The 24571-nt window shown below is 44.9% G+C and overlaps 1 pseudogene; it reads right to left on the minus strand.

The window, feature by feature from the left end:
- Positions 1–1441: 1441 nt before the first annotated feature.
- Positions 1442–24571, minus strand: part of LOC125759300 (uncharacterized) — a 50308-nt pseudogene continuing 27178 nt past the window's right edge.

Genomic DNA, 24571 nt, shown 5'->3' on the forward strand with positions numbered 1-24571 from the left:
GCTTCTTTTCCCCGGGGGAGATAACTGTACTGGAAATAATGGGTAGTGGGGATCTGGCTTGGAAGGAGAAGACGACGACGAGATTATTCATAAAAGCTACGTTTCGGTGTTGTCCCGATTGTCATCTCTCGCTGCTCGGCTCTACCATCTGAGGGCTTGGTCACCCAGAACGCCTCGTGACAATATATATATATATATATATATATATATGCACTGTCCGCATACTTCTCCTGCAAAAGAAGCAGAGACAGTTGTTTCAGCACAGGTGACGACAGCTCAGATTTTTTCCGGATCCCTCGTACACTGAGTTGAACTGTGGGTCGAATAAAACACCAAGGGGGCATCGATGGTTTAGATGCAGTGGTGAAGCCCGAGAGAAGTATGTCGTTGTACTTGACGATAGCTTTAGAGAATGATGCTTGGCGCCTCTCTGAAGGCAGTGTTGCAAGGTGATGGCAGGGAGCACGTGAAAAATATCTGACGTGCGTTCTCAGGACATCCACCGTAATGTGAGTTTGCATTGCATAATCCCGAGCAATCGCAATACTTGCCTCTGTTGACGTACATCTGGGCAAACCAAGGCACGCTCTGAGTGCTTGAGCTTGTACTGCCTGCAGAACACGAATATTAGTCTTGCAAGTATTGCTCAGCACGGACAGGCTATATCTAAGAAAACCGAGAAAGAGCGCTCTGTAGAGTTCGAGCATTGCGTCTACTGACATCCCCCATGTCTTTCCTGCCAAGAACTTGAACAACTGGGAAATTGCTGTCAGGCGCTGCTTCAGGTAGACCACGTGCGGGCTCCAACAGAGGTCCCTGTCAATGATTACGCCAAGAAACCTATGAGTTCTGGCATAATGAATGGGCCGCCCGTTGATTGAGATGACATAAAGTTTCATTAGTTTGCGAGTGAATGCCACTAGTGCGCATTTTTCTGGTGATATGCTGAGACCTTGCCTACACAAGTAGCTAGCTGTCAAAGTTCCTGCTCTTTGAAGCCGCGCACGTATCTGAGGACGTGTGACTGCCGAAGTCCAGACACAGATGTCGTCTGCGTATACTGAAATTGTAGTTGGCAAGTAGCCAGCAAGCCCAATAAGTGCGAGGTTTAGCGTCGGGCTGAGAACTCCGCCTTGAGGAACGCCCCTGGAGATATAGCATCGTGTAGTTGGGCTATCGTCTGTTAACACAAAGAATGCTGGTACGTTCAAAATAAATTGCTTTAGAGACACGTGATGCATGTTATTTTCATCAGTGTGTGATAGACTGGAAAACATCATCGCGAAGTGTTACCGCTTCCTGAGCTGCATTCCCAAGAGTTTTATAAACTCTGTTTCGTTTTCCGGTTAATACTTGACATTTGGGCGCTTGGTTGGCTTCGTAATGATGTAGAAAAAAATACGTTCTGCATTTTTCTCCTATATATCTTCCCTCGGATGCGTTAGCACAGGTCCAGAAGACTGAGCCGAAGGCGATGGCCTAGGAAATGCTGAAGTCACGTTGAAATAAGGAAACCAAGTTTATGCACCCCCACATAGAATTTTTATTAACCGCGTGGCTGTAAAACTAGACTACACTGTTCCCTCTAAATATGAATAAAAAGCGAAGAAATACTAAGAAATAACGGTAAACATGCACCCTGTTTCATAGAAACATTCACTTGGCGAAAACTCGGGAGTTACGGCGTGATGCTTCGAAAGCGTGGGTTGGTCAATAACTAGTAAGACAATTACCTATTCCCTTATTTACTGAGACACAATTTTCAGTAGCTATGCTTGTGGCCTAATTTGTACTGACATGTAATTCTTTAGCCATTTGAACGATAGGACGCAGTGGTGAACGCAGTGGTGAACCCAGGTAAAAAAATACACGAAGAAAATGAGCATGAGGAAAATACACTGTACTGCAAGAGGATGCGACATTACGCGAAGAGTCCGCATCAAATGCGTCTCGTCTTGTGACAGGCGCTCGACATTCATCCTTGCCTACAGGCGTCACTTGAAAGATGAGTGGTTCTGAGACACGCGTGGAGAGCCCCGCTCGTTTGCAGAAACGCCCTACCTTGCGCTCCGGCGTCGAGTTCCAGCATTCGGACGTCCATTCGGGCGTCCACGGCTGAGAAATGTGCTGAGTGTATGGCGCTTGCATGAAGGACCGCGCTATCACCCGCAGGTCCCGAAAGGCCAGCACCCAGTAGGGGGTCAGTCTCCTACGCAGTTGAACACATTTCAAAGTTTGAAAAACACTAACTTTATTCTGGTCAAAATGACTTAAGTAATTATTCAATAAACGGCAGTCCGCTCTCGCCCGCAGGTCCCGTATTAAATTGGGCAGTCTATGCGACAAGATTGAGAGGCGTGCAAGGAATTCTGCAAGGGCGCATCATTGCTCTGTCAGGCATGTTAATAAGTACACCACGTGTTAGACCGGCTTGGTATATAGGATACCTTACATTTGCGGTCGTGCCTACATCGGACAGACTGCAAGATGTTTCACCATGAGGCTGCGTGAGCATGCTGATTGCTTGAAGCGTGGGGTATCTTCTCATCTCGCCAGCCATTGTCGCGAATGCATGCCTTCGTTGGCACAAACCTCGATCAGCACGCATCATCATGATCAATGTGCACGTGAGATTGCAGAGGTATATCACACAGCCATAGGTCGGCAAAAAATGTGGAGCTCACTCAGACTCACTCAAGAAATATATTTTGCGCTTAGGGCTCACTCGGACACCCAAACCTCCCTCTACCGGACTCACTCGGACTCAGACTCACCAAATTTTTTCTCAACCGGACTCACTCGGACTCAAGCTCACCAAAATATTACTCACTCTAACTCACTCAGACTCAGGCTCACGGCTCGATCTGAGTCTGAGTGAATCGACTCATGAGTGAGTTTGCCGACCTATGCACACAGCAGTGTGATAGCCATCGTACAAGTCAGTCGTCAGTGTCACTATCAGAAGGAGATATTGTGTTCATTGATCACTCGTAAGCACATGTGTGGTTTACGTTTTCTGTACATATTTAACAAAGTAGCCATCAACTCGTATCGCTGGTCTTCCACTTTCCCATCGTACCCCTCCCAGCCACCCGCTGTCAAGAAGCCCAACGTTTCACACGATGAGGGTTATGCTAACTAATGCTCGAAGTTTCTTGCCCAAAAAAGAAAAGTTGGAGGCAGTCATCACAGATGATGACACTGACCTTGTCATTATCACTGAATCATGGCTGAACTAGGATATTGAAGATGACGAGCTTTTGAACAACTCGTAGTATACCGTTTTAGACGGGACAGGCCCGATCGTAAAGGCGGTGGGGTCTTGGTTTTTGCTAAACGTCGTCTGGTCTCTTCCCTCGTACCTGTTGTAAGCCAGCACGAGATTCTCTGCCTCAAGATTTCGCTACCGGCAAGCACGAACATACTGATTGCTTGTTACCGTGCCCCTGATTCTGATATTTCATTTACAAACGAACTTCATTCCGTCATATCTGATATAATCTCCCGCTTTCCTCGTGCAAATCTTGTGTTATGCGGCGACTTCAACTTTCCGGATAATAATTGGGATAATTGCGCCGCATCGGCCCGCGCATACAAAGATTTCCTTGAAGTCTTCTTCATGTACATCTTAAGCCAAGTTGTTACCACACCTACTCGAGGAAGCAGCATCCTCGATTTAGTTATAACCACCGATAGTGAAAAAATTAATTCCTTACAGTGTGTTCAAGGTGTTTGCGACCATAACATCTTGCTTTTTTACATAGCCATTGAGCTCCCTGACCGTCAGCCGTCGACCATGTACATTCGAGATTATAACAAAGCAAACTTTTCCGAAATTAACAATCAGCTGGAATCTTTCTTCGAAGACTTCTAGCGGTCAGCCTCTCTCCGTACAGTTGAGCAAAACTGGACACTCTATAAGGGCAAACTGCGGTCTCTCATCGATGCCTATGTTCCTCTCGTGCGCATTCGCGGAGATGCCGGGAGACCCTGGTACACCAATAACTTCAGAAACCTATCTAGAAAAAAAAAGCGCAGTTTCCGTGAACTCAAGCGAAGTAACGATCCGCAAAAATGGGACAGATACTTTACGGTGCTACGTGAGTACACTGGCTTACTGAGGCACTCTAAGCGTAAATATTTTCACCTGGACCGTCTGAGCAGTCTGCGAGACAACCCTCGCAAATTCGGGAACTCATTATCACCAAAACGCACCTCATGTCATAGTATAGCGTTTAATAACTCTGACGGGTCATCTGTACCAGGGGATGAGCGTCCTAATGTCATGAACTCCTATTTTTGCTCAGTGTTCACTAATGAACCTATTGCCAATATTCCTACGTTGCCATCTCGTAATTTTTCGACAATGTCGGAGGTCATTATAGCTATTCAAGGAATCGCGAACTTAATCGACAACCTGAAACATTCCAGTGAACCAGGCCCGGATGGCATAACGGCTAAAGCCTTAAAGGGCACCAAATCGCAATCTAGCCGCTTCTTGCAATTGATTTTCACTCAGTCCGTTGCCTCTTCCACTATTCCGAATGACTGGAAAATCGGCCATGTTGTGCCCATACACAAATCTTGTAGCCGTTCCAATCCATGTAATTACCGCCCAATTTCTCTAACCTGCATACCTTGTAAACTCCTAGAGCATATTCTGTATTCCAGCATCGCATCTCATCTAGACAAGCACTCTTTTTTTTCTTTCCCAAGCATCCTGTATTCAGACAGGGCTACTCATGTGAAACACAACTGTTTGAGTTTACCACACACCTTCACCTTAACTTTGATTCCCGTTTTCAAACTGATGTTTTCTATCTTGACTTCTCAAAGGCGTTCGATCGGGTCGCCCATCGTCGTCTAACTTCAAAACTTGCTTGCCTCAACCTTGATACCCACGTACTACCCTGAATTGAGTGCTTTCTCACGAACCGCTCACAACACACTGTCATCGATAACATTCAGTCTTCAAGTAGCTCTGTCTTGTCAGGTGTACCACAAGGCTCAGTGCTCAGACCTCTCCTGTTCCTGATCTTTATAAATGACATCCCTGCCCACATTTCTTCATCCATTCGATTATTCGCTGATGACTGCGTCCTCTATCGGCGCATATCCTCCACAAATGACCAGCTTATCCTCCAGGAAGACTTAAATAAAATGGTAAATTGGTGTTCTGTCTTGCTTATGTCCCTCAACGTTTCCAAATGCAAGTAGATGTGTGTTACCCGCAAGCATACAACCTTGAACTACCAGTACTCTCTCAAATCTTCGGCGCTCACCCAAGTCGACTGTTACCGTTACCTCGGAATTACAATCACCGATCAACTCACATGGACTGCGCATATAACTAACCTTATAAAAGACTGCTCCAAATCACTTGGCCTCCTCAAGCGATCACTCTTTCTGTCCCCGATCCCTGTTCGCAAACTCGCTTACGAAACGTTCATTCGGACAAAGCTTGAGTATGCCTCAGCGATTTGGAACCCTCACCAGACCTGTCTTATTGACTCACTCGAAGCAGTACAGAATCGTGCGGTGCGTTTTATTGCTTCAAACTATGACTGGCACACTAGTATCACTTCCATGAAATCGTCCCTCAACATACCTAGTCTATCTCTTCGCCGTAAGATTTCACAACTTTCCCTTTTCCACAAAATGTATTATAACTTCTCTCACCTCAGAGACACCATTTTTCTTCCGCCCAACCGCACTTCACACCGTCTGTTTAATAACCTCAGTGTTCGACGCTTACATGGTACCGCTAAAGCATTCCACAAATCCTTCCTACCAACTGCTATTGAGCTATGGAACACGTTGCCCGAACAAATAGTAAATGAGCAAGACTCCAATAAATTTAGGCACATACTTTCATGTTTTCTCAACCCGTAATATGCCACCATCACAGTGTTATTCCATGTACTATTCTTTTTGTAACGGCATTTATAGCACTTGTTCTGCCTTTTGCACTGTATTTGCTTCGCTTTTGAAATTGAAATCATGTCTTCTGTATTTTGCAAACATTATTTTTTTATTTTTTTATTTTCTAACATTGCATAATAATGACCATGCTGTTATTGATGCTTTTGCCCCCCCCCCCCCTTATGTAATACCCTGAAAAGGGCCTTTAAGGGTAAATAAATGATGATGATATTTGAATATTTTCAGAAAAAATCTTTCAGTTGTTAGACCAGCGCTAACTGCCCCGTCTTCTTCCTTCGTGTTTCGTCGTTGTGCGTGCTACCCAACAATGGATTATTCAATACGCTTTACGACAAAATATCTGCAAGTACTGCATCTTCTCATGTCATCGCCATGTCAGCGGCAGTCTCAAGGACCAAAAAACGAGCGTTATCAGCAATGCTTGGTGGAGAAGCACACGGAAATAATTTTACCGCGAAGTAAAAAATAGAAGACAGAAAATCACAACAAGCATGCGAAAGAGCTGCAAGGCACTACGATGCGATTCATTGTGAATTCCAGCGTTGCTGGTGTGGTCTTACGTTCTAGCATGCATACACCGCTATTAACCGCGCGCGAGCAATCTGAATATAATCGTCGATATGATTAAAGAAGCTTCCGATTCGTCAATGCGTGTTCAAAACGTGTGTTGCGCCGAGCGAGAGTATGTGTAATTTTATCCGGAGAAACGCGGTCACCGTGACAAATAAAAAGTGCTACAACATTTGAGGCGTATTTTTCTCCCACAGCAATAAAAATCTATATTTGTCAAAAATAATCACCTTGCTTTGTCGCAGTGCGATATGTACTTTGAGGTCACGAGTGGCACGCGCACTGCATGAGTTACATAGAATTCTTGATAGGATGTGGCAAGTTCCGAGTTTCCGCGAAACGAAGCCAGTCCAGCGAGATGACGAATATTGTTTTGGGACAGAAGACTCCCAAAAGAATGCAGCTGTTTAGCCTAGAGTCAATACTGCAGCCAAAGTGGTCACCTTGGAGGGATTGAAACTCTTGGCGTTCCAGCAGTGGCAGGGTCAGCAGCCGCTACAGCGATGGGCGGGAAGCTGCAGTCCGAGAGCCGTGACCGGCGGTTGTGAGCGAGGCGACCACTGTGGCGGTGTCTGCAGCTGCATGCCACTCTCACCCACGCGTGCAGGGTCCGTCATCGGTTGCGGAACTATCCGTCTTCCCAGCTCTTGAACATCTGCAGCCGTTCCGGGATCTCTTCTGCGTTGCTTTATTTGAGTTTTGTTCGTTTTGCGGAGCGACCTTCATTTGCTGCTTGTCTAAATGAAAGTCGCAAGCCAGCACTGCTTCCTGGACCATCGCACGACGCATAATATTAACGAGCATTGTGTGCGTGTGCGTGCGCGTGCGTGCGTGCGTGTGTGTGTGTGTGTGTGTGTGTGTGTGTGTGTGTGTGTGTGTGTGTGTGTGTGTGTGTGTGTGTGTGTGTGTGTGTGTGTGTGTGTGTGTGTGTGTGTGTGTGTGTGTGTGTGTGTGTGTTTGTGTGTGTGTGTGTGTGTGTCTACCCTATAAAGTGGAGCCTATATACCCTATACCCTATAAAGTGGACGGGGGGATGGCCGCCGCGGTAGCTCAGTTGGTAGAGCATCGCACGCATTATTCGAAGGCCGCAGGTTCTGTCCCTGCCCGCGGCAAGTTATCTTTTCGTCCACTTTTCTTTCTTCACATTTACCTATGATCCGGCAAGCTATATTCAAACGTTGCTCGACCCAGGCGAATAGGCTAATGAAAGTTACACATGATATTCACAGCATCGCACCATAAAGTGCACTTCGTTTCGATAATACTGACGTCTGTGCTCTAACGTGAGTGCTGGCGTTACGTCAGACCATACGTTTCCTTCTGTCCGTGTTTAATCCGTTGCGCTGTCAATTATTTTACGATGTACCCTTTAAACGACAGCATAGAAGACGTTCCTGGTAAGCCCACGATGTGCACACAACTACTACGTTTACAAAAACACGTCGATCCACTTTGTAACGCTTGGTTCGAAACAAAAAAAAAAAAAGAAATGCAGCATAGACAATTACGCGCCAACTGCTTCGCATAAAATGAAACCGATTCCCACAAGGCGTGGGATCTGCCGAATTTCAGGTGCGAAGCAGCTTTTGCTCGGGGCTGTGTCCGTCGTCAGTGATGGCGTCCGCGCGCCAACGCGCATGCGCCTACTCTCTCTCCCACTCTCCTTTACGCAGCTGATCGGTCGCCTTCTCTCCTCTCCTTCCCCGCGCTGCAGCCGCGGCGCCGCCTCTCCTCCCACGTGATGCAGCCGCCCCGCAGCCAAATCCACTCTCTCCTCTCAGCCTGTAACCACTCTCTCCTCTTCCTCCCCCATTTCATGTATATATAAGCGCGTATGCTCGGTTGGCTTCCGTCATTCTCGCTTCGCTCCCGTTCGGATGAGTTGTAACGTCAACGTCGGAGCCACTCGTTCACTCGGCGCTAACGGAAAGCAACGCACAAACACAACGTAATGATAACACATACACTAAATACAAACCTCACACACTAACGAAAACGCCGAGTGAACGTAACGGAAACTTGGTGTGCGCCCCAATGCTGCTTCGCATCCCCCTCACCATCCCTTGACAGTGTAATTTTTTCTTGTGTCTCAACAGCACATTTCATTCCTTAGCTATGTTCACTATCTTCAGTAACGCATTAGGCCATTCTTTCTTTTTTTGAAATGTCTCAATGTCAAGTCTTACAGTTATCAATGCCGGTCGTAACTTCAGTTCTCTCAACCTTTGATTCACTTTTCCCCAATCGTTCGAACGGCGTCTACTAATACGCACAGCTCTCAGCGAGCTTTGATGGGCGAATATCTCGGCATTCACTTGCAATGTGGAGAGTTGTTTCTAGGATTTTGTTAATCTAGACACCTGTCTAGTCTTTCAGTGAATATTTACTCCATCATTTCCTTTTTGTTTGTTTTTTAATCAGGGAGCCAGCTGGTACCGTAAATAGCAAAGCACTGCCTTTTGTGTGTATACTGTACAAAAATCTCCTTCTGAATCACTTCTGTCGTGTATATAAATTTCTATGCTTCTTTTATTTTAACACGAGAGTGTTTTATACCGCGGTCCACCTTTTAGTGACGTATTTCCGTCACGGAAATGACGTCGAAAATTTTACACGATCAGATGGCAAAGAAAAAATTACGGCATATCCACAGGTGAATGATGAAGACCTTGGGCGAAGTTCCTGAAGCAATCATGGTCTCGGGATTCGCTTCTCGTTGAGCCCGTTTCGCAGCGGCGTCCTTGGCGCGCACCGTCACGGGATCTGCCTGGCTGCCGCCAAGCGAGCGCCCGCCGCTGCGAATCGTCCATGCTCCGCCAACGATCCGACACGTACGGCGACGATCCAGGAGAATGAGAGAGGCGCTCGCTCCCCGCGCATCCCCGCGCAGTCCGCGCAGCCCGCGCAGCAGCCAATCGGAAAGCAGTGGCACTTCCAGTGCCATCTAGTGTCGATTCACACAAGCGTCCTATTGCACACAATTCTATTGGACCAACGCCATCTAGGAAATGAGACAAGAAATGGTGATGACACAGATTGTGTACAGCGCCATCTAGAATATCGTCCCTGAACTGCAGTTTGTATGTACTTCTATGAGACAGCGCCATCTATTCCATCATACGGGAGATCCGTTTACGCCGGACAACGGAGACGTGACAAGGTTAGAGTAAGAGGAGCTACGCCCCTAAAAAGTTCCGTCGACGGGCATCAAACCCACGACCGCTCGGTCCGCAACAGCAGATGCTGGGCATGCTAACCACTGCGCCGCGGTTACAGACTCCAGAGACGTTACAAACGTGCCTTTTATATCTACCACTCTCGCGTTCGGCGGGGTGGTGTTGTCCTCTGGAGTGGTAATGTAATTCGTCATTACTGGGGCCTCCGCGATTAGCACCAGCAACGCCTTACACGTCCTCCCATTCAGTGCGCTTTCAATAGAAGTTCAATTTTGTCAATGCCCCAACACGCCGCGAAGTGGCGACCTTAGCCTATGCGTCGTAAAAGCGTCGGCCTCGCTCATAGCATCACGCTAATCCAAACCAAAATAGCTCTGTGACGCGCGCCTGCCTCACCTGGCCGTAACGCCGCATTCCCCGCTCACGCGCTCGCCCCGCGAAAAATCGTGGCCGGGCTACCGGGGCGGCACGACGCGCTTTGCGCTTGCCTGTAGTCCGGCCGTGGCGTTCAATCACATTTTAACATGCCGCGCGTTGGCGACCAAGTTCTGCGTCCAATATGCGACGCTCTTCTGGCTATTACACCTCGTTCTCTGATTACGCTTTCACCGTTAACTACTACAGCTACCACAACGGTTTCTTTAGTCATTTATCATATGGAGATGTACCACCAACAAAGTGGGGACATCTACGTTAAACGGTGCTATAGCTGCCAGACACACATTGTGCGAACTCTCTTATATAAATGTTGTACAGTAAACATTGTTACTTCTCGTAAGGGCGCGCTTTAATTTCGTGTTATTCCGATTCCAATAACGGAGGGATCAACCATGTTTTTTTAGGAGCGAAGCTCCTTATAGCGTCACCTGGTCGCTTGTCGCTCCGTCCGGCGTTCCCCCGCCGTCGCGTCTCCCGTCTCCCGGTGACATGTCTGCCTGGTGGCAGACATGTCACCGCCCCGTTTTAAAGGGGACGCTCATAGCATCCATCCATCCAGAAAAAAAGAACTAAAATAAAAGATAAAATAAAATATAAAAATAAAAATAATAAAAAATAAATAAATAAAGATAAAAAATAAAAAGTAAACAAATAAAAAGGTGAAAAAAAGGAAAGAGATTACTTTGTCGAGCCAGGTGGCACACTTGTCATCGCCCCATTATAAAGGGCACGCTCATAGCAACCATTCATGTGCAATATGGCGGTTGGGTGAATGCACGCTAGATGGCGTTATAGGTGCCGCTGCTCTCAGATTGGCTGCTGCGCCCGTTATCTCTCATTCTCCTTGATCGTCGCCGTACGTGGAGGAGTGCGCTTGCCGGATCGTGCTGCTTGGCGGACCATGGACGACGAGAAGCGCCGGGTGCGGAAGGCCGCTGCGTCTCGTGCTCGTCGGCAGGATCCCGAGGTGCGAGCTCGAGAGGCTGCCGCCAGTCGCGCTTGGCGGCGGCTTTGCGGGCGCGCACCACCTCGAGATCCGCCTGGCGCCGCGCTCGCTTGGCGGCAGCCTCTCGATCCCGAAAGGCTCGCTTGCTTGGCGCTCGCTTGGCGGCAGCCAGGCGGATCCCGAGACGGTGCGAGCCAAGGACACCGCCGCGAAACGGGCTCAACGAGAAGCGGATCCCGAGACCATAATTGCTTCAGGAGCTTCGCCCATGTTCTTCATCATTCACCCGTAGATATGCTGTAATTTTTTCCTTCTTTCCATCGCTCTTATCTAATTTACCGCTTCTGTTTCACTCAGTTTGTTTTGATTACTCCTCTTTGTCTTTTTACACCTTCAATTTTCTTGTGCTTAGTTGTTAAATTCCTTGATCTTGTCCCACAATCAGTGCCCAGGCTATTTAGAGCGAAGCTTTTAGGCACCCTTTCGTGTTTTCACCTTGGTGCGTAAACGAGTGATGAAAGGCGGTGAGCACGGTGTGCAGCTCGTGGGACGCACAGCTCTGGTATACAGTGGTAGTGCACTCTTGAAAAATGCCGAGTGGCCTAACGTCCTTTGGCTTACTTGCAAAACCCAGCAAGACTGCTGGTTTTATGCGCGGAACTACAGTGGCGAGTCTCAGCGTTCATACCATTATTTCTTTTCAAGTTCCTTCCGCAGCTTTATATTTCTTGCAGCCCAAAAGACGTCATCGCTGCTTCGTAATCGCGGCATTTCGCGTTTCCTTTATGCCAAATTGTCTTTATTTAAGCTTGTATTGTCATTTCCTCGGTTATGCACGCACCCTCGCACTATTACAACTAGAAGATAAATATGGCTTGTTCTTGAATTCGCGCCACTTCATTATACATCTCTTCAATAAATCTGTGCATTCGCATTTCCTCCTAACAGAAAATAACTAGTCCTGATGTCCTAACCTCCTTCATGTCACTATATTGTGAGGGCTCCAAAAACACTATAACATATTGAGAAAAAGGCATTTGTTCTAGTTTTTCTTAAGGCATGAAAACCATAGGGAATGACAGCGAGTCCAAGTTTGCCGTATAAATTCAGTGGATTGGTGTGAAGCATAGAAAATGTATGGTGCATCATGAAACAAAGTTCGCGTTCAATCTTTGATTTTCCCCTGCTTGAGGCGTTGAAATAAGTTGAAAGTTGCGCAGTGTGTGTCCTGCCTCTTCCCTGTCTTCAAAGCGCACCCACATCGTAGACATTCAGAACCAACTAGCCCAATTAAGTGCGCGGACATACCAAAAACACTGGACACCTTTGTATTAGCGAACCTTCTGTGCATATCACAGAAAAGAGTTGCTGTTTCGTTCAGGATGTGGCTGATTATCGGGTGAATGATAGGCTTCATGTTGTAGCGTGCGCGGGATTAGGTGTATAAATATACGTAGATGCGTCAATAAAATGGTTGTACGTCCGGCGGTGCTGTGTGCCTGAATGTGCCTTCTGCTATCGTCCTTGCTTTTGAGTTTCGCTGGTTTCTTCGCAACTAAGCATGAACCAACCGGCCCAGCTATTCACGCTTGAGAAGTTTATTCTCTTTAGGGCTCAGTAATATGGCCTAGCTGCCACCATATGAATATGACATGGTACTTGACGCCTCAAGCCAATCAAAACGATACGAGAAACAGCGCGAAACACGGGACAGTGAAAGAGACAGACCAAAGATACAGTGATCAACGAGCACGTGAGATTTATGAGGCATTTTCCATTGACAAAAAAGGTGATAGTATGTGCGTGAGTGTGCCTTCGTTAGCGCTCCTCACCAGGGAAATTGCCTATCAGTCTAGTGGATGATGGTTTTATTTTTTCAGAAGCTTTCATAGAATTCGTTAACAAAGTTCCACGTCACTGTTCTCCTCTCCTTCCTTTCATGTTGCGTGTGCTATATATACCCCCATGTACGGAATAAAACCTTGGTTTTAAGTCAGCGCTTGGTCTGTCTCTTTCACTGCCCCGTGTTTCGCGCTGTTTCTCGTATCGTTGAACATGTACCAACCGGCCCAAATACGCACCTTAGTCCAATCAAAACGCACGGCCTTTGTCGTCACTGCCCCATGACGAAATGTCACTTCCCATAACGAAAATAGCCTATGTGTGTCGCTGTAGTCCGAAATCAAGGCAGTTTATCCGGTGAAATAAAATTATAACGGCTTCGTTTAGGGCGATGCCACTGGCGCAGCAATGTCGGCGCATTCCACAATACCAGAATAAGCGTTGAAAACGACAGGCTTATTTGTGTCGCAGAGCCCCTTAAAGAGTTTAGCCCCTTCAAGAGCACCAACTAGGCCAAACGCAAGTTCTCCTGTTCCCCTTTAAGAGTTACTCTCATACGTTTTGAAGACATCTGGGTAAACATACAGATAAGGTAGAAGAAATCGTGTTAAATGGTTCGAGTCTTACGGAGCCACAAACATTCGCTGATAGCTTAAACAACTTCTTTTACAGTGTACTTACTACTGATTCTGCGCGCGGAGAATCCAAACGTGTGGTAGACTATGCTAATTACCAATAATTAACGCGGATGGTGTTTTGTCCACGCTACTAAAACTGAGCGATAAAAAAAAAGCCCTGGCTCCAATGGGCTGCCGAATGGATTCTTAAAGCGTTTTGCTGTTCAGCTGTGCCTGCTTTTGGCGAAAATATTCCAAGTTTCTTTCAATGCTGGAGAAGTGCCAAGTGATTGGAATACAGCGAGAGCTGTCCCAGTTCACAAAAAAATTTACCAACGATTACGATATTGCTTAATGCGAATTATGAGCCCAGCTTCGTGTTGCGGTAATGCCAACTGTGTTTGAAGTTTTGGCTTTCCGCAAGGTACCGACTACGCCATAGATCATAATTCTTTTGAAGTAGGACAGCAACCACTACGCCATTATTCGTCTTTCTGTGGATAAGCGAGGTACCCGCTACACGTCTCTAAGGTATTATGGGCACTTTGTTGATGCTGCATGTGGCTGAAGGGCGTGTCCAGATAAGATCGAACACGAGGTCCCGGTCACCATTCCCGATTTTGATGAAATTTACTGTAGGTCTAGGCATTATACTAGTGATGCAGAACTATCGGTAAATTGACTATCGATAGTATCGATAGTTTTTTTGAAACTGTCGATAGTGTAGACAAACTATCGATAGTACTGTCTACAAACTATCGATAGTGCAATAGATAGTACCATGGTTAATATTACTAGCGATATTACTGCCACGCGTGTGTATTGATTTGCTTTAATGTATTCGGGTTTGACCCACAAAGACTTAGGAACCTTTGACGCAGACTGAGCCGAATTTTAGCGAAGCTTCACGATTGTTTGAGATCATTCTATTAATATTACGCGCCGAACGCGGATAGTCAAGTTTATTCGAAAGCTTACGCGAATACCAGCGATAACACTGGAAGATTCGATGACCGGCCCCCCACCCCTCCCAGGTTTCTACCGTGGAATCCACTGACGCAAGGGCCCCGGACAAGGAAATACGACGACACTGCAGAACAACATATTCAAGCGTCAACGCACCACGTGACCTGCTGCTACCCCATCTAATCAGCTATAAACGCCTTACTGCACACCGGTGATCACACTCGGGCAGTGGTGGCGGCGGCGGATACACAGGAGCAGCACCTGAGAAATTTTGCTCACTTTTGCAGTGCCAACTGGTAATCGAAGCTCGGAACTACGACGCGCCGTCGAAGTGCCGGCCCCCCACCCCTCCCAGGTTTCTACCGTGGAATCCACTGACGCAAGGGCCCCGGACAAGGAAATACGACGACACTGCAGAACAACATATTCAAGCGTCAACGCACCACGTGACCTGCTGCTACCCCATCTAATCAGCTATAAACGCCTTACTGCACACCGGTGATCACACTCGGGCAGTGGTGGCGGCGGCGGATACACAGGAGCAGCACCTGAGAAATTTTGCTCACTTTTGCAGGTTAGTTTGCTGTTCTGCAAAATTTTTTTTTCCACACTTGTACCCATTCCTATATTTTGCTGCTGCTCTACTGCCCGAGCAAGTGTTCCTTGTGTAACGCGTTTACTGAGAAAGTGTTGCTGAGCTTGTGTAACGCGTTTACTGAGCAAGCAGGTGTTCCTTATGTATCGCGTTTACTAGCACTCTAAAGAAACTTCCTGTGCACTATCGCCTTGGAACTATTGTAAGTGTGCATCCCGTGCTTACGCCATGAGCAACGACCCTGGCGAAACGTGTCTAGCATGTTTTGAGGAGATACTGACAGATGAAGAATGCATGAAATGTGCAGAATGTGGTCTGCGTTATCATCTCGGAAAGTGCTCAGGCGTCGGCGAGCGCACGTACAAATCCAAAGACGTTGAAGCGAGGGCGAGTATGAAGTGTCAGACATGTCGCTTAACAGCGTCTCGAAGCGCTGCCACTGCTCGACAGCAGGATGGCAATGTATCCATTGCTATGAGCAAGCAGTTGGCGGACATAAGCAGAGCGCTTGCTGCGCTTACAGTAAAGGTCGATGAGATAACGAGTCTTAAAGATGCAGTGAGAAACATTGAGAGATCTGTGCAACACATGTCTGACACTTATGATAAGCTTATAGAAGCTTCAAATAAACATGACAAGCAAATCGAAGCCCTACAAAAGACAGTTGATACGCTCGAAGTAGCTAATAACAAGCAAACAATTGCAGAGCTGCGCACGGAGCTGAATGCCCTAAATCAATATAGCAGAAAACAAAACATGGAAATACATGGCTTGCCTGAGACTGAACGCGATGATTTGATGGAAAAAGTGAATGAACTGGCAAGAAGGCTCGATTGCCGGTGCTTACAAAGGATGATGTTGATGGGCTGCATCGCATTCCCTTAAGGTCAGACAAAACCCCGGTCGTGCTCATCAGGTTTTGCAAACAGTCCACAAAAGCACTGTGGATTGCGAAGCGTAGCACTCTGAAGCAATGCATAAAGGATGTTAAGTTTTTCGACAACTTAACTGCGCAAAACAAGAGGCTATTGTGGCTCGCAAAGACAAAAGCTGCGGAAGCACACTACCGGTTTGTCTGGACGAAGGAAGGGAAGATATTTGCTCGAAAGGAACCAAGTACTCGCGCCATCAACATCAACAATGAAAGCGACTTAGACAAAATTATCTAGAACAGACTGTGCGTTTCGTCAGAAAAGAAGTTAGTGAAAAATGGCCTATTTTCTGCTGATTCATTCCTAGAAGTGTTAAAAACTTCTGGATACAGTAGAAACAATAGCCTGTCCTTTTATCACTTAAATGCGCAAAGTTTAAGAAACAAGGGAGAGGAAGTCGAGGCTGAAATGAAGCAGATCAACTACACTTTTGATTTTTTGCTTTTACCGAGACGTGGTTCCGCTCGGAGGAAGACGTCATTCAATTCACTGGCTACAAACATGTAACTCAATTCAGGAAAGAAAAACGAGGTGGGGGTGTGACCATATACATGCGCCAAAACTTATCTTTTGACATCCTGACTGATTATACGGGCGTTTTCGAAGATTTCGAATGTGTTAGCCTGTTACACCGGAACATTTTTATCATTGCGCTGTACCGCCCACCTCAAGGTAACACAGAAGCCTTTCTTCAGTTTATTGAGACATGTTTAGAAAATGCTAATTCAAATAAATGGCGTGTTATTGCACTTGGTGATTTTAATATTGATGTTATGGGTAGATCTCCGATTCAAGCGGCCTTAACTGAAATAATGCTACTGTATGGCTGCACAAATACGATTGAGTCCCCAACACGAGTAAACAAATCAACAGCAACAATAATAGATCTTTGCTACACGAACTTTTCTCGGGACGCAGTTTTTTTCCGGAGTGTTTTCGTCTGGTCCAAGTGACCACTTGCCGTTCTTTGTATTTGTCCCTTTAAGTAAAAAACGAACTACCCCTATCCATTCACGTAGAACGAATGATTCCAATAATATCGCTGTTTTCTGTGAGTTGCTGAAACAACCGATTGGACAGACGTCTACAATGCAACCGACCCAAATGAAGCGTACGAAAATTTCATTATAAAGGTTATTAACCATTACAATGTCGCTTTTCCTGTTATGGCAATTAAAAAACACAGAAAGGCCCGTAAAGATTGGATAAACAAGGCTCTTTTTATGAGAATAAAAGAAAAAAACTTGATGTTCGCTAAATTTCTTAAAACGAGAAGTTCTGAGATATTAGCTGAGTACAAAAAGTTTCGTAATGTGCTAAATTCTGATCTAAAAAAAGCGAAGTCGTCATTTTACAGAAAAAAGTTTTCAAACATAGGTAACAATCCTAAGCAGATCTGGGAAGGAATTAAAACTCTCATCGGCAGCAAAGCTAACACAACCCCCGTCGAAATGCTGGTTAAGGGTATTATCTATGACGGTGTTGCATTAGCCGACAAATTCAATGAACACTTCCTGGAAGCTGGTAAATATGACGGCTTAATTCCCTTGCCTAATAATACCTCTCTTACGTCATGCATTCAGATTTCCAACTATGACTCGATATTTCTGACGCCAACAACAGAGGCAGAAATCACAACCATTATTAATTCTCTAAAAAATACTTGTGCTCCTGGTGATGATGACATCTCACCATTGCCAATTAAGAATTCCATTAGTTGCCTTATAGAACCACTGACCTATATATTCAATCAGATGTTGGCTACTGGCGTGTTCCCAGATAGATTAAAGATAGCACGTGTTACTGTTGTCTATAAAGGTGGAAATAAAACAGAATTCGGTAATTACCGGCCAATTTCAGTTCTGCCAATTTTTTCTAAGGTTGCTGAAAAAATAATTTATACACGTTTCTTTGGCTTCCTTTCCACAAATAATGTGATAAGTGATCATCAATACGGTTTTCAACCTGGGAAATCAACTGAAACCGCATTGCTTTATATAAAAAATGTCTTAATTCGAAACATTGAAATGAAACACTTTACTATCGGACTATTTCTCGACTTCAGTAAAGCGTTTGATTCGGTTCAACATGACATTCTCTTAGCAAAATTAGAAATTTATGGAATTCGTGGCATTGCAAAAAGCCTTATGAAAAGCTACCTGACTGCACGTCAACAATACACAAAGCTACATAACGACACTCGCTCTAACTACGGAACAATAAAATATGGAGTACCTCAGGGATCAATATTAGGACCCCTTCTATTCACTATGTACATAAATGATATTGTAAACATTCCTTCATCTTCGAACATTATCCTATATGCCGACGACACTAACATCTTCTTTTCTGGTCCCAACCTAAAAGAACTTGAGCAGAGAGCGAATAGTTGGCTTGAAGAATTAGAGGGATGGTTGAGGGTAAATCAGCTGAGATTAAACGTGAAAAAAACTAATTTCATTTTATTCCGTGCTAAAAACAAAGCAATAAACCACAACCCAAAACTTTATTTTGGTAATTCAGAAATAACATGTAACAGTAGCTGTAAGTTTCTGGGCGTACACTTCCGCAATGACTTGAGCTGGTCTGATCACGTGAGTCATGTAAAACTGAAAATGGCTCGATCCATTGGTGTTATAAGCCGTATTAACCATCTTCTTCCACATTCGGTGGCAAAGCAGCTATACTTTTCTCTCGTTCATTCGCACCTCACATACTGCAACTTAGTTTGGGGCACATGTAATAGGACCAATGCACAAAAATTAATTACCATGCAACAAAAAGCATTGAAGCTAATAACTAAAAGGCCAGATAGACATAGACATAGCAATTTATTTTCTGTTTTTCGTGTATTGTGTTTCACTGAATGCTACAAACTTAAACTGATGGTTCTTATTTATAATCGTATAAAACAAGATTTTGCTTCATTCAGCATATGTACCTCACTCGTCACATTGAATATAACTTACGAAGGACGTCACTTGTTTCAGCACGATCTAGAACAAATTATGGTACCCAATCACTTGACCATCAAATAGTAGATATATGTAACAGTTTTCCTTCTGTAGTAGAATTATCACAGATAAGCAGATCTGTACATTATTTTAAAAAGAAAGTAAGATTACTCTTCGATCCAGGATGAAGTGCTTGTTTTCTTTTTTGTTTTTTTTTGTTTTTTGGTGTGTTTTATGTGCATGCAATGTATTTTGCCACTTGCGATGTATACTTCTGTTCACCAGGTTGTACTTCACTGCGTTTCAATTGTTAAGCTACGCACATTGTTAGCTCCACTTGAATTCTGAATTATGATGGATACTATTGCACCTCTTCATTCATTAAATCTATTCACAACTTTACTCTGATGGACATATCAACATGAAATGGTTTTTTTATAGGTTTTCGTACTTCTATAGCGAAATTGCTTGAAATTGGTATGAACCTTCCATGACTTCTCTACAGTGATGCTGATGAATTGTGCTGTACTGGATGTTTTTCGCTTTCCTCACCGCTGTCCTTGTTTTTGTTTTTTGTTCACGAGCCGGGATGTAGGCCTAGTCAGGAAACAGTTTCGTCTGTTTCCTTTTGCCTCATCTCGGTGGCATGTAACTGTTGTGTACACATGCCAGAATAAAGTATTATTATTATTATTATTATTACTGTATAAAAGACGACGCATTCCACCGATGATCAGATTACTCGACAGCCGACGACTGTTCTCGCCGCTATCAGTGCGCAGCGTGTGCCGCTTGTATTTTGAGTTTTGATTTTCTGGGCACAAGATCGCCCAAATAAACAGCTCCGTATTTCCCAGTCTTGTTGCAGCGTTCTTAACCATCACAACCACGTGGCAATACTATCGATAGTGGTGTAAATAATGATGCTGTGGCGGGCCGGCCATATTGCCAAAATATTTGCTTTAACCTACTATCAGCTGCGCTTAATTTATGAGCAATTCTTTGCGAAAGAAATAAATTATTTCCGCAGTGAAAATAGCGGAATATGTCCTTCAATAAATCAATAAATTCGCATCCAAAAGGAGGCAGTTGCATGTTGGAATTAACAAACATTGTTCGTGATATCTTTTTTCTATTTTGAAATCATAAAATGCAATATAAATTTAAGGCCGCGCAGTTCCACTGCATGTAACGCTTTCCTTCCTGCTACAGCTGAATGGCTTCGCTTTATGACCATGTGTCAGCGAAGCACTCAGGTGAAGAACGCAAGCATGTCAACTTCAGCCTGCTCCTCCGGCTTCACTATGTACCACGCGTGCGGGGAACCAAGTTTATTCTGCAATTAGTTTGTGATGTTGATTTTATACTATGGATAGTACTATCGAATTTTTTACTATCGATAGCACTATCGATAGTATTGTTTGCCATCGATAGTTCGATAGTGACTCGGCTATCGATAGTATCGATAGTACCATCGATAGTTTTGCATCACTACATTATACCCAGCACAATGGTTTCGAAGATAGTTTTGCGAAAAAAAAATGTTCGCCTGAAAAAAAAATATACAAGTTTTGGCCGCAAAAAAAAAACACTTTTCCGCCAATTTCGCGATTTCTGACATTTGAGCGCACCTAGAGAAAAAACGGTGCACTTCTTGGTAGCTATTTATTCCTCTTAAAGAACAAATGAAATACAATCTTATGAGTCTACTATTTCCATTGCTTGTCGAAGCACTTTTGAAAAAAAATATCACAAACTCGGCAAATTGCACAAAATACCTGTATTTCAGGAATTTATTGCTTAATTGCAGGAATTATTACATAATAACTTTCATACTTTCGCTCTCTTTTAAAATAGTTGTCGTGGTTTATCGCGCTCCGTTTTACACGATAATCGGGCTGAAACTTAAGTGATTTACCAAAAAAGCTGACCTTTGAAAATGATTTTCTAACAAAGGCCATTTTTAATTTTTTCAAATTGTTCTGATTGAAGTCAAGGACGTCATCTACCAGTTCTGCAGAAAAAAACGTTGCATTATCTTGGTTGCTAGGAAGTTATAGTGCGTCAAATGTGACCATGCCAGCCTAGAGGTCGCGTCATTCGTTATGTGCTGAAACTCGAATATAAGCTCTTAAAAATACTTGTACGTGACATAATCACAAATCAGTAGCTCCGCTCCAACAAATGCGCAGCCAGGTGTCATGGTTCACCAAGCTTTGTCTTGCGATCAGCCGCTTGACAAACCCGCGGCAGCGGCCGCTCGATGCTGCGGGCACTCACAACACATGAGTGCCGCTTGGACTGCGGATGAGCTCCGTTTGCGCGCCAAACTACGCTCAGAGGACAAATGAGAGTAGGAATGCATCACTGTGAAAGATAAAGACTGTTAAGTGCCAACAAATGTCATAATGTGCATCGGAAACTCTGCCAACAATTTCGCAGTGAGCGCCTCCAGTAGTGCGCTCATGTGTTGCTTTCTCTCTGCTGATGGCCTAAAGATAATTAGGTTCATTCTATGAGCAACATATGGCACAAAAGAAAGCCATTGACATCTAAAGAAAGCTGTCATACGTGCTTCCGATGGTCGAACAACTCAAACTGCAGTTCTTCATCTCGAGCCAGAACACTTGTGTCAGCCGGCTGTGAAAAGAAGTATGTCCAAGTCCTTTGCTTCATCAAAGAACCGCTTTTACAATACTGTATTGTTGTGCATCCGCAGATAAAATAATCAACGCAAGTCGAGCGTTTATCACGATACTTTGCGGCTTCGGGCATAACAGCAGGAAAATAAATACATGTGTGCTGTATTGAAGGCGCTCACTGGGGAATTGCCGGCAGAGTTTTTGTTGCATATTATGACATTTTGTTGCCACTTAACGGCCTTTAACTTTCACAGTGATGCATTCGTTCTCTCGTTTGTCCTCTGAACGTAGTTTCGCGCGCAGACGGAGCTCATCCGCAGTCGAAGCGGCACTCATGTATTGTGAGTGCCCGCAGCATCGAGCGGCCGCTGCGGCGGGTTTGTCAAGCGGCTGATCGCAAGACAAAGCTTGCTGAACCATGACACCTGGCTGCGCATTTGTTGCTGTGGCGCTGCTGATTTGTGATTATGTCACGTACAAGTATTTTTAACAAATTATATCCGAGTTTCAGCACATAACGAACGACGTGGTCGCTAGGCTGGCATGGTCACATTTGACGCACTATAACTTGTTAGCAACCAAAATAATGCAATGTTTTTTTTCTGCAGAACGGTAGACGACGTCCTTGACTTCAATCGGAGGGATTTTTAAAAAAATTAAAAATGGCATTTTTGAGAAAATCATTTTCAAATTTCGGCGTCTTTGCTGAAATCACTTACGTTTCAGCCCAATTATTAAGTAAAACGGAGCGCGATAAAACCACAAAAATTATTTTAAAAGCGAGCAAAAGTATCAAAGTTATTATGTACTGATTTTTATTATTCTCACTTTAATTTGCTTGCAGCAATAAATTCCTGAAGTACAGGTATTTTGTGCAATTCGCCGAGTTTGTGATTTTTTTTCAAAAGTGCTTCGACAAGCAAGGGAAATAGTAGACTCATAAGATTGTATTTCACTCGTTCTTTCAGGGGAATAAATATTGTGACCAAGAAGTACACTGTTTTTTCCCTAGGTGCGCTCAAAATTCAGAAATCGCGAAATTGGCGGAGAAGTGTTTTTTGTGGCCGAAATTTGTATATTCTTTTTCAGGCGAACAAATTTTTTTTCCGCAAAACTAACTTCGAAACCATTGTTCTGGGTGTAATGCCTAGACCTTAAGCAAATTTCATCAAAATCGGGAATGGTAACCCGGACCTCTTGTTCGATCTTATCTGGACACACCCTGAGACGATGAATAATTATGGCTGAGCACTTTGCAGTGGGTGGGAAGGATTAAACCACACTCGTTGCGAAAATTAGCATTGTGTGATGACTGCTTGTTACTTTATTCTTCTGTCACGCTATATTGCATAGGTTAACGCGATTCCTTGCCCGACATGATCCCTGTAAGGGTCTTTATGTAAATGAGCTTCAAGCACCAGTGTGGCACCCCAGGAAGCTTACATGGATTTCTAAAACTAGTAGTTTTAGCTAGTAATTATTTCTCCACTCGCTTTTCGCTCGATTATCTTTCCACTGCGGAACAGAAGAAATTGCATAAAGACCTTTGTGACGCTGTACTACCCGCACCTCTGTATAGAACCATGTACCATGAAGGTCGAGGGAGAAATGTACTAAAAAGGGTCAAAGGATGATGGTACCTGCAGGAATGAAAACATTCTTCTTTCAGCTACATTCAGGTACACTTCCAGTCAAACCCTGGCTGGAGGAAAAGGGCATGTCTGTGCCATGGGGAACCGATTGCTTAATATGCAGAAAAGTAGAAACGATCGACCATATGTTCCTCCACTGCTGGGACGCCCTGTTTTTATGGGACGTACTGCACCGTGCCCTCAAAAAGGATTTCCACTTAGACCCCCCGGGCATTCGCTATCTCTCTGTTGAAAGTGATGACGGGACACCGTTTAATCTAATAATGTTGATTACACTCCACATCATATGGAAGTGCAGGATGGTCATAAGGCCCGCAGATGTGGACGCCCGTCCGGCGCTTCAATACTTCAAAGAAAGCATAACGCGTTTTGTTGAAGAACAAAAACTTCTTGAAGATGTTGCCGATTGATTAGATTGTGTAGAGCTCCTTTTACAAATGAAGAGTTTTAGAGTGTCCCCTTTAGTCCCAGTTTGGCCCTTTCCTTTTTTTTAACACGAAAGTGTTTTATGCCGGGGTCCACCGAGACTTCAATGACGTATTTCCGTCACGGAAATGACATCGAAAAAATTTACACGATCAGATGGCAAAGAAAAAAATTTCCGTTAACGGGCATCGAACCCACGATCCCTCGGTCCGCAACAAGAGATGCCGGCCACGCTATCCACTGCGCCACGGTCAGACTCTAGAGGCTTCACAAATGCGCCTTTTATATCTACCACCTCCCTGTCGGCGGGCCGGTGTTGTCCTCTGGGAGCGGTAAAGTAATTCGTCATTACTGTGGCCTCCACGATTAGCAACTGCAACGCGTTACATGTCCGTCCCATTCGGCGCGTTTTCAATAGAAGTTCAATTTTGTCAATGCCCTAACACACCGCGAGGTGGCCAGCTTACCCCAAGCGTCGTAAAAGCGTCGGTCTCGCTCATAGCATCACGCTAATCCAAACCAAAAATAGCTCCGCGACGCGCGCCTGCCTCACCTGGCTGTAACCCCGCGTTCCCCGCTGTCGCGCTCTCCCCGAGAAAAATCGCGGCCGGGCTACCGTGGCGGCACGACGCGGTTCGCGTCTCCCTCTAGTCCGGCCTTGGGTGTTCAATCAAATTTTAACATGCCGCTGGATGGCGACCAAGCTCTGCGTCCAATATGCGACGCTCTTCTGGCTATCACACCTCGTTCTCTGATTACGCTATCACCGTTAACTACTACAGCTACCACAAGGGTTTGTTTAATCATTTAACATGGACGTTAGTCGTCGGGATGGAGATGTACCACCAATCATCAAAGCCGGTGCATCCACG

The sequence above is a fragment of the Rhipicephalus sanguineus genome, chromosome 7, assembly GCF_013339695.2.
Source record: "Rhipicephalus sanguineus isolate Rsan-2018 chromosome 7, BIME_Rsan_1.4, whole genome shotgun sequence".
Classification (NCBI taxonomy): Eukaryota; Metazoa; Arthropoda; class Arachnida; order Ixodida; family Ixodidae; genus Rhipicephalus; species Rhipicephalus sanguineus.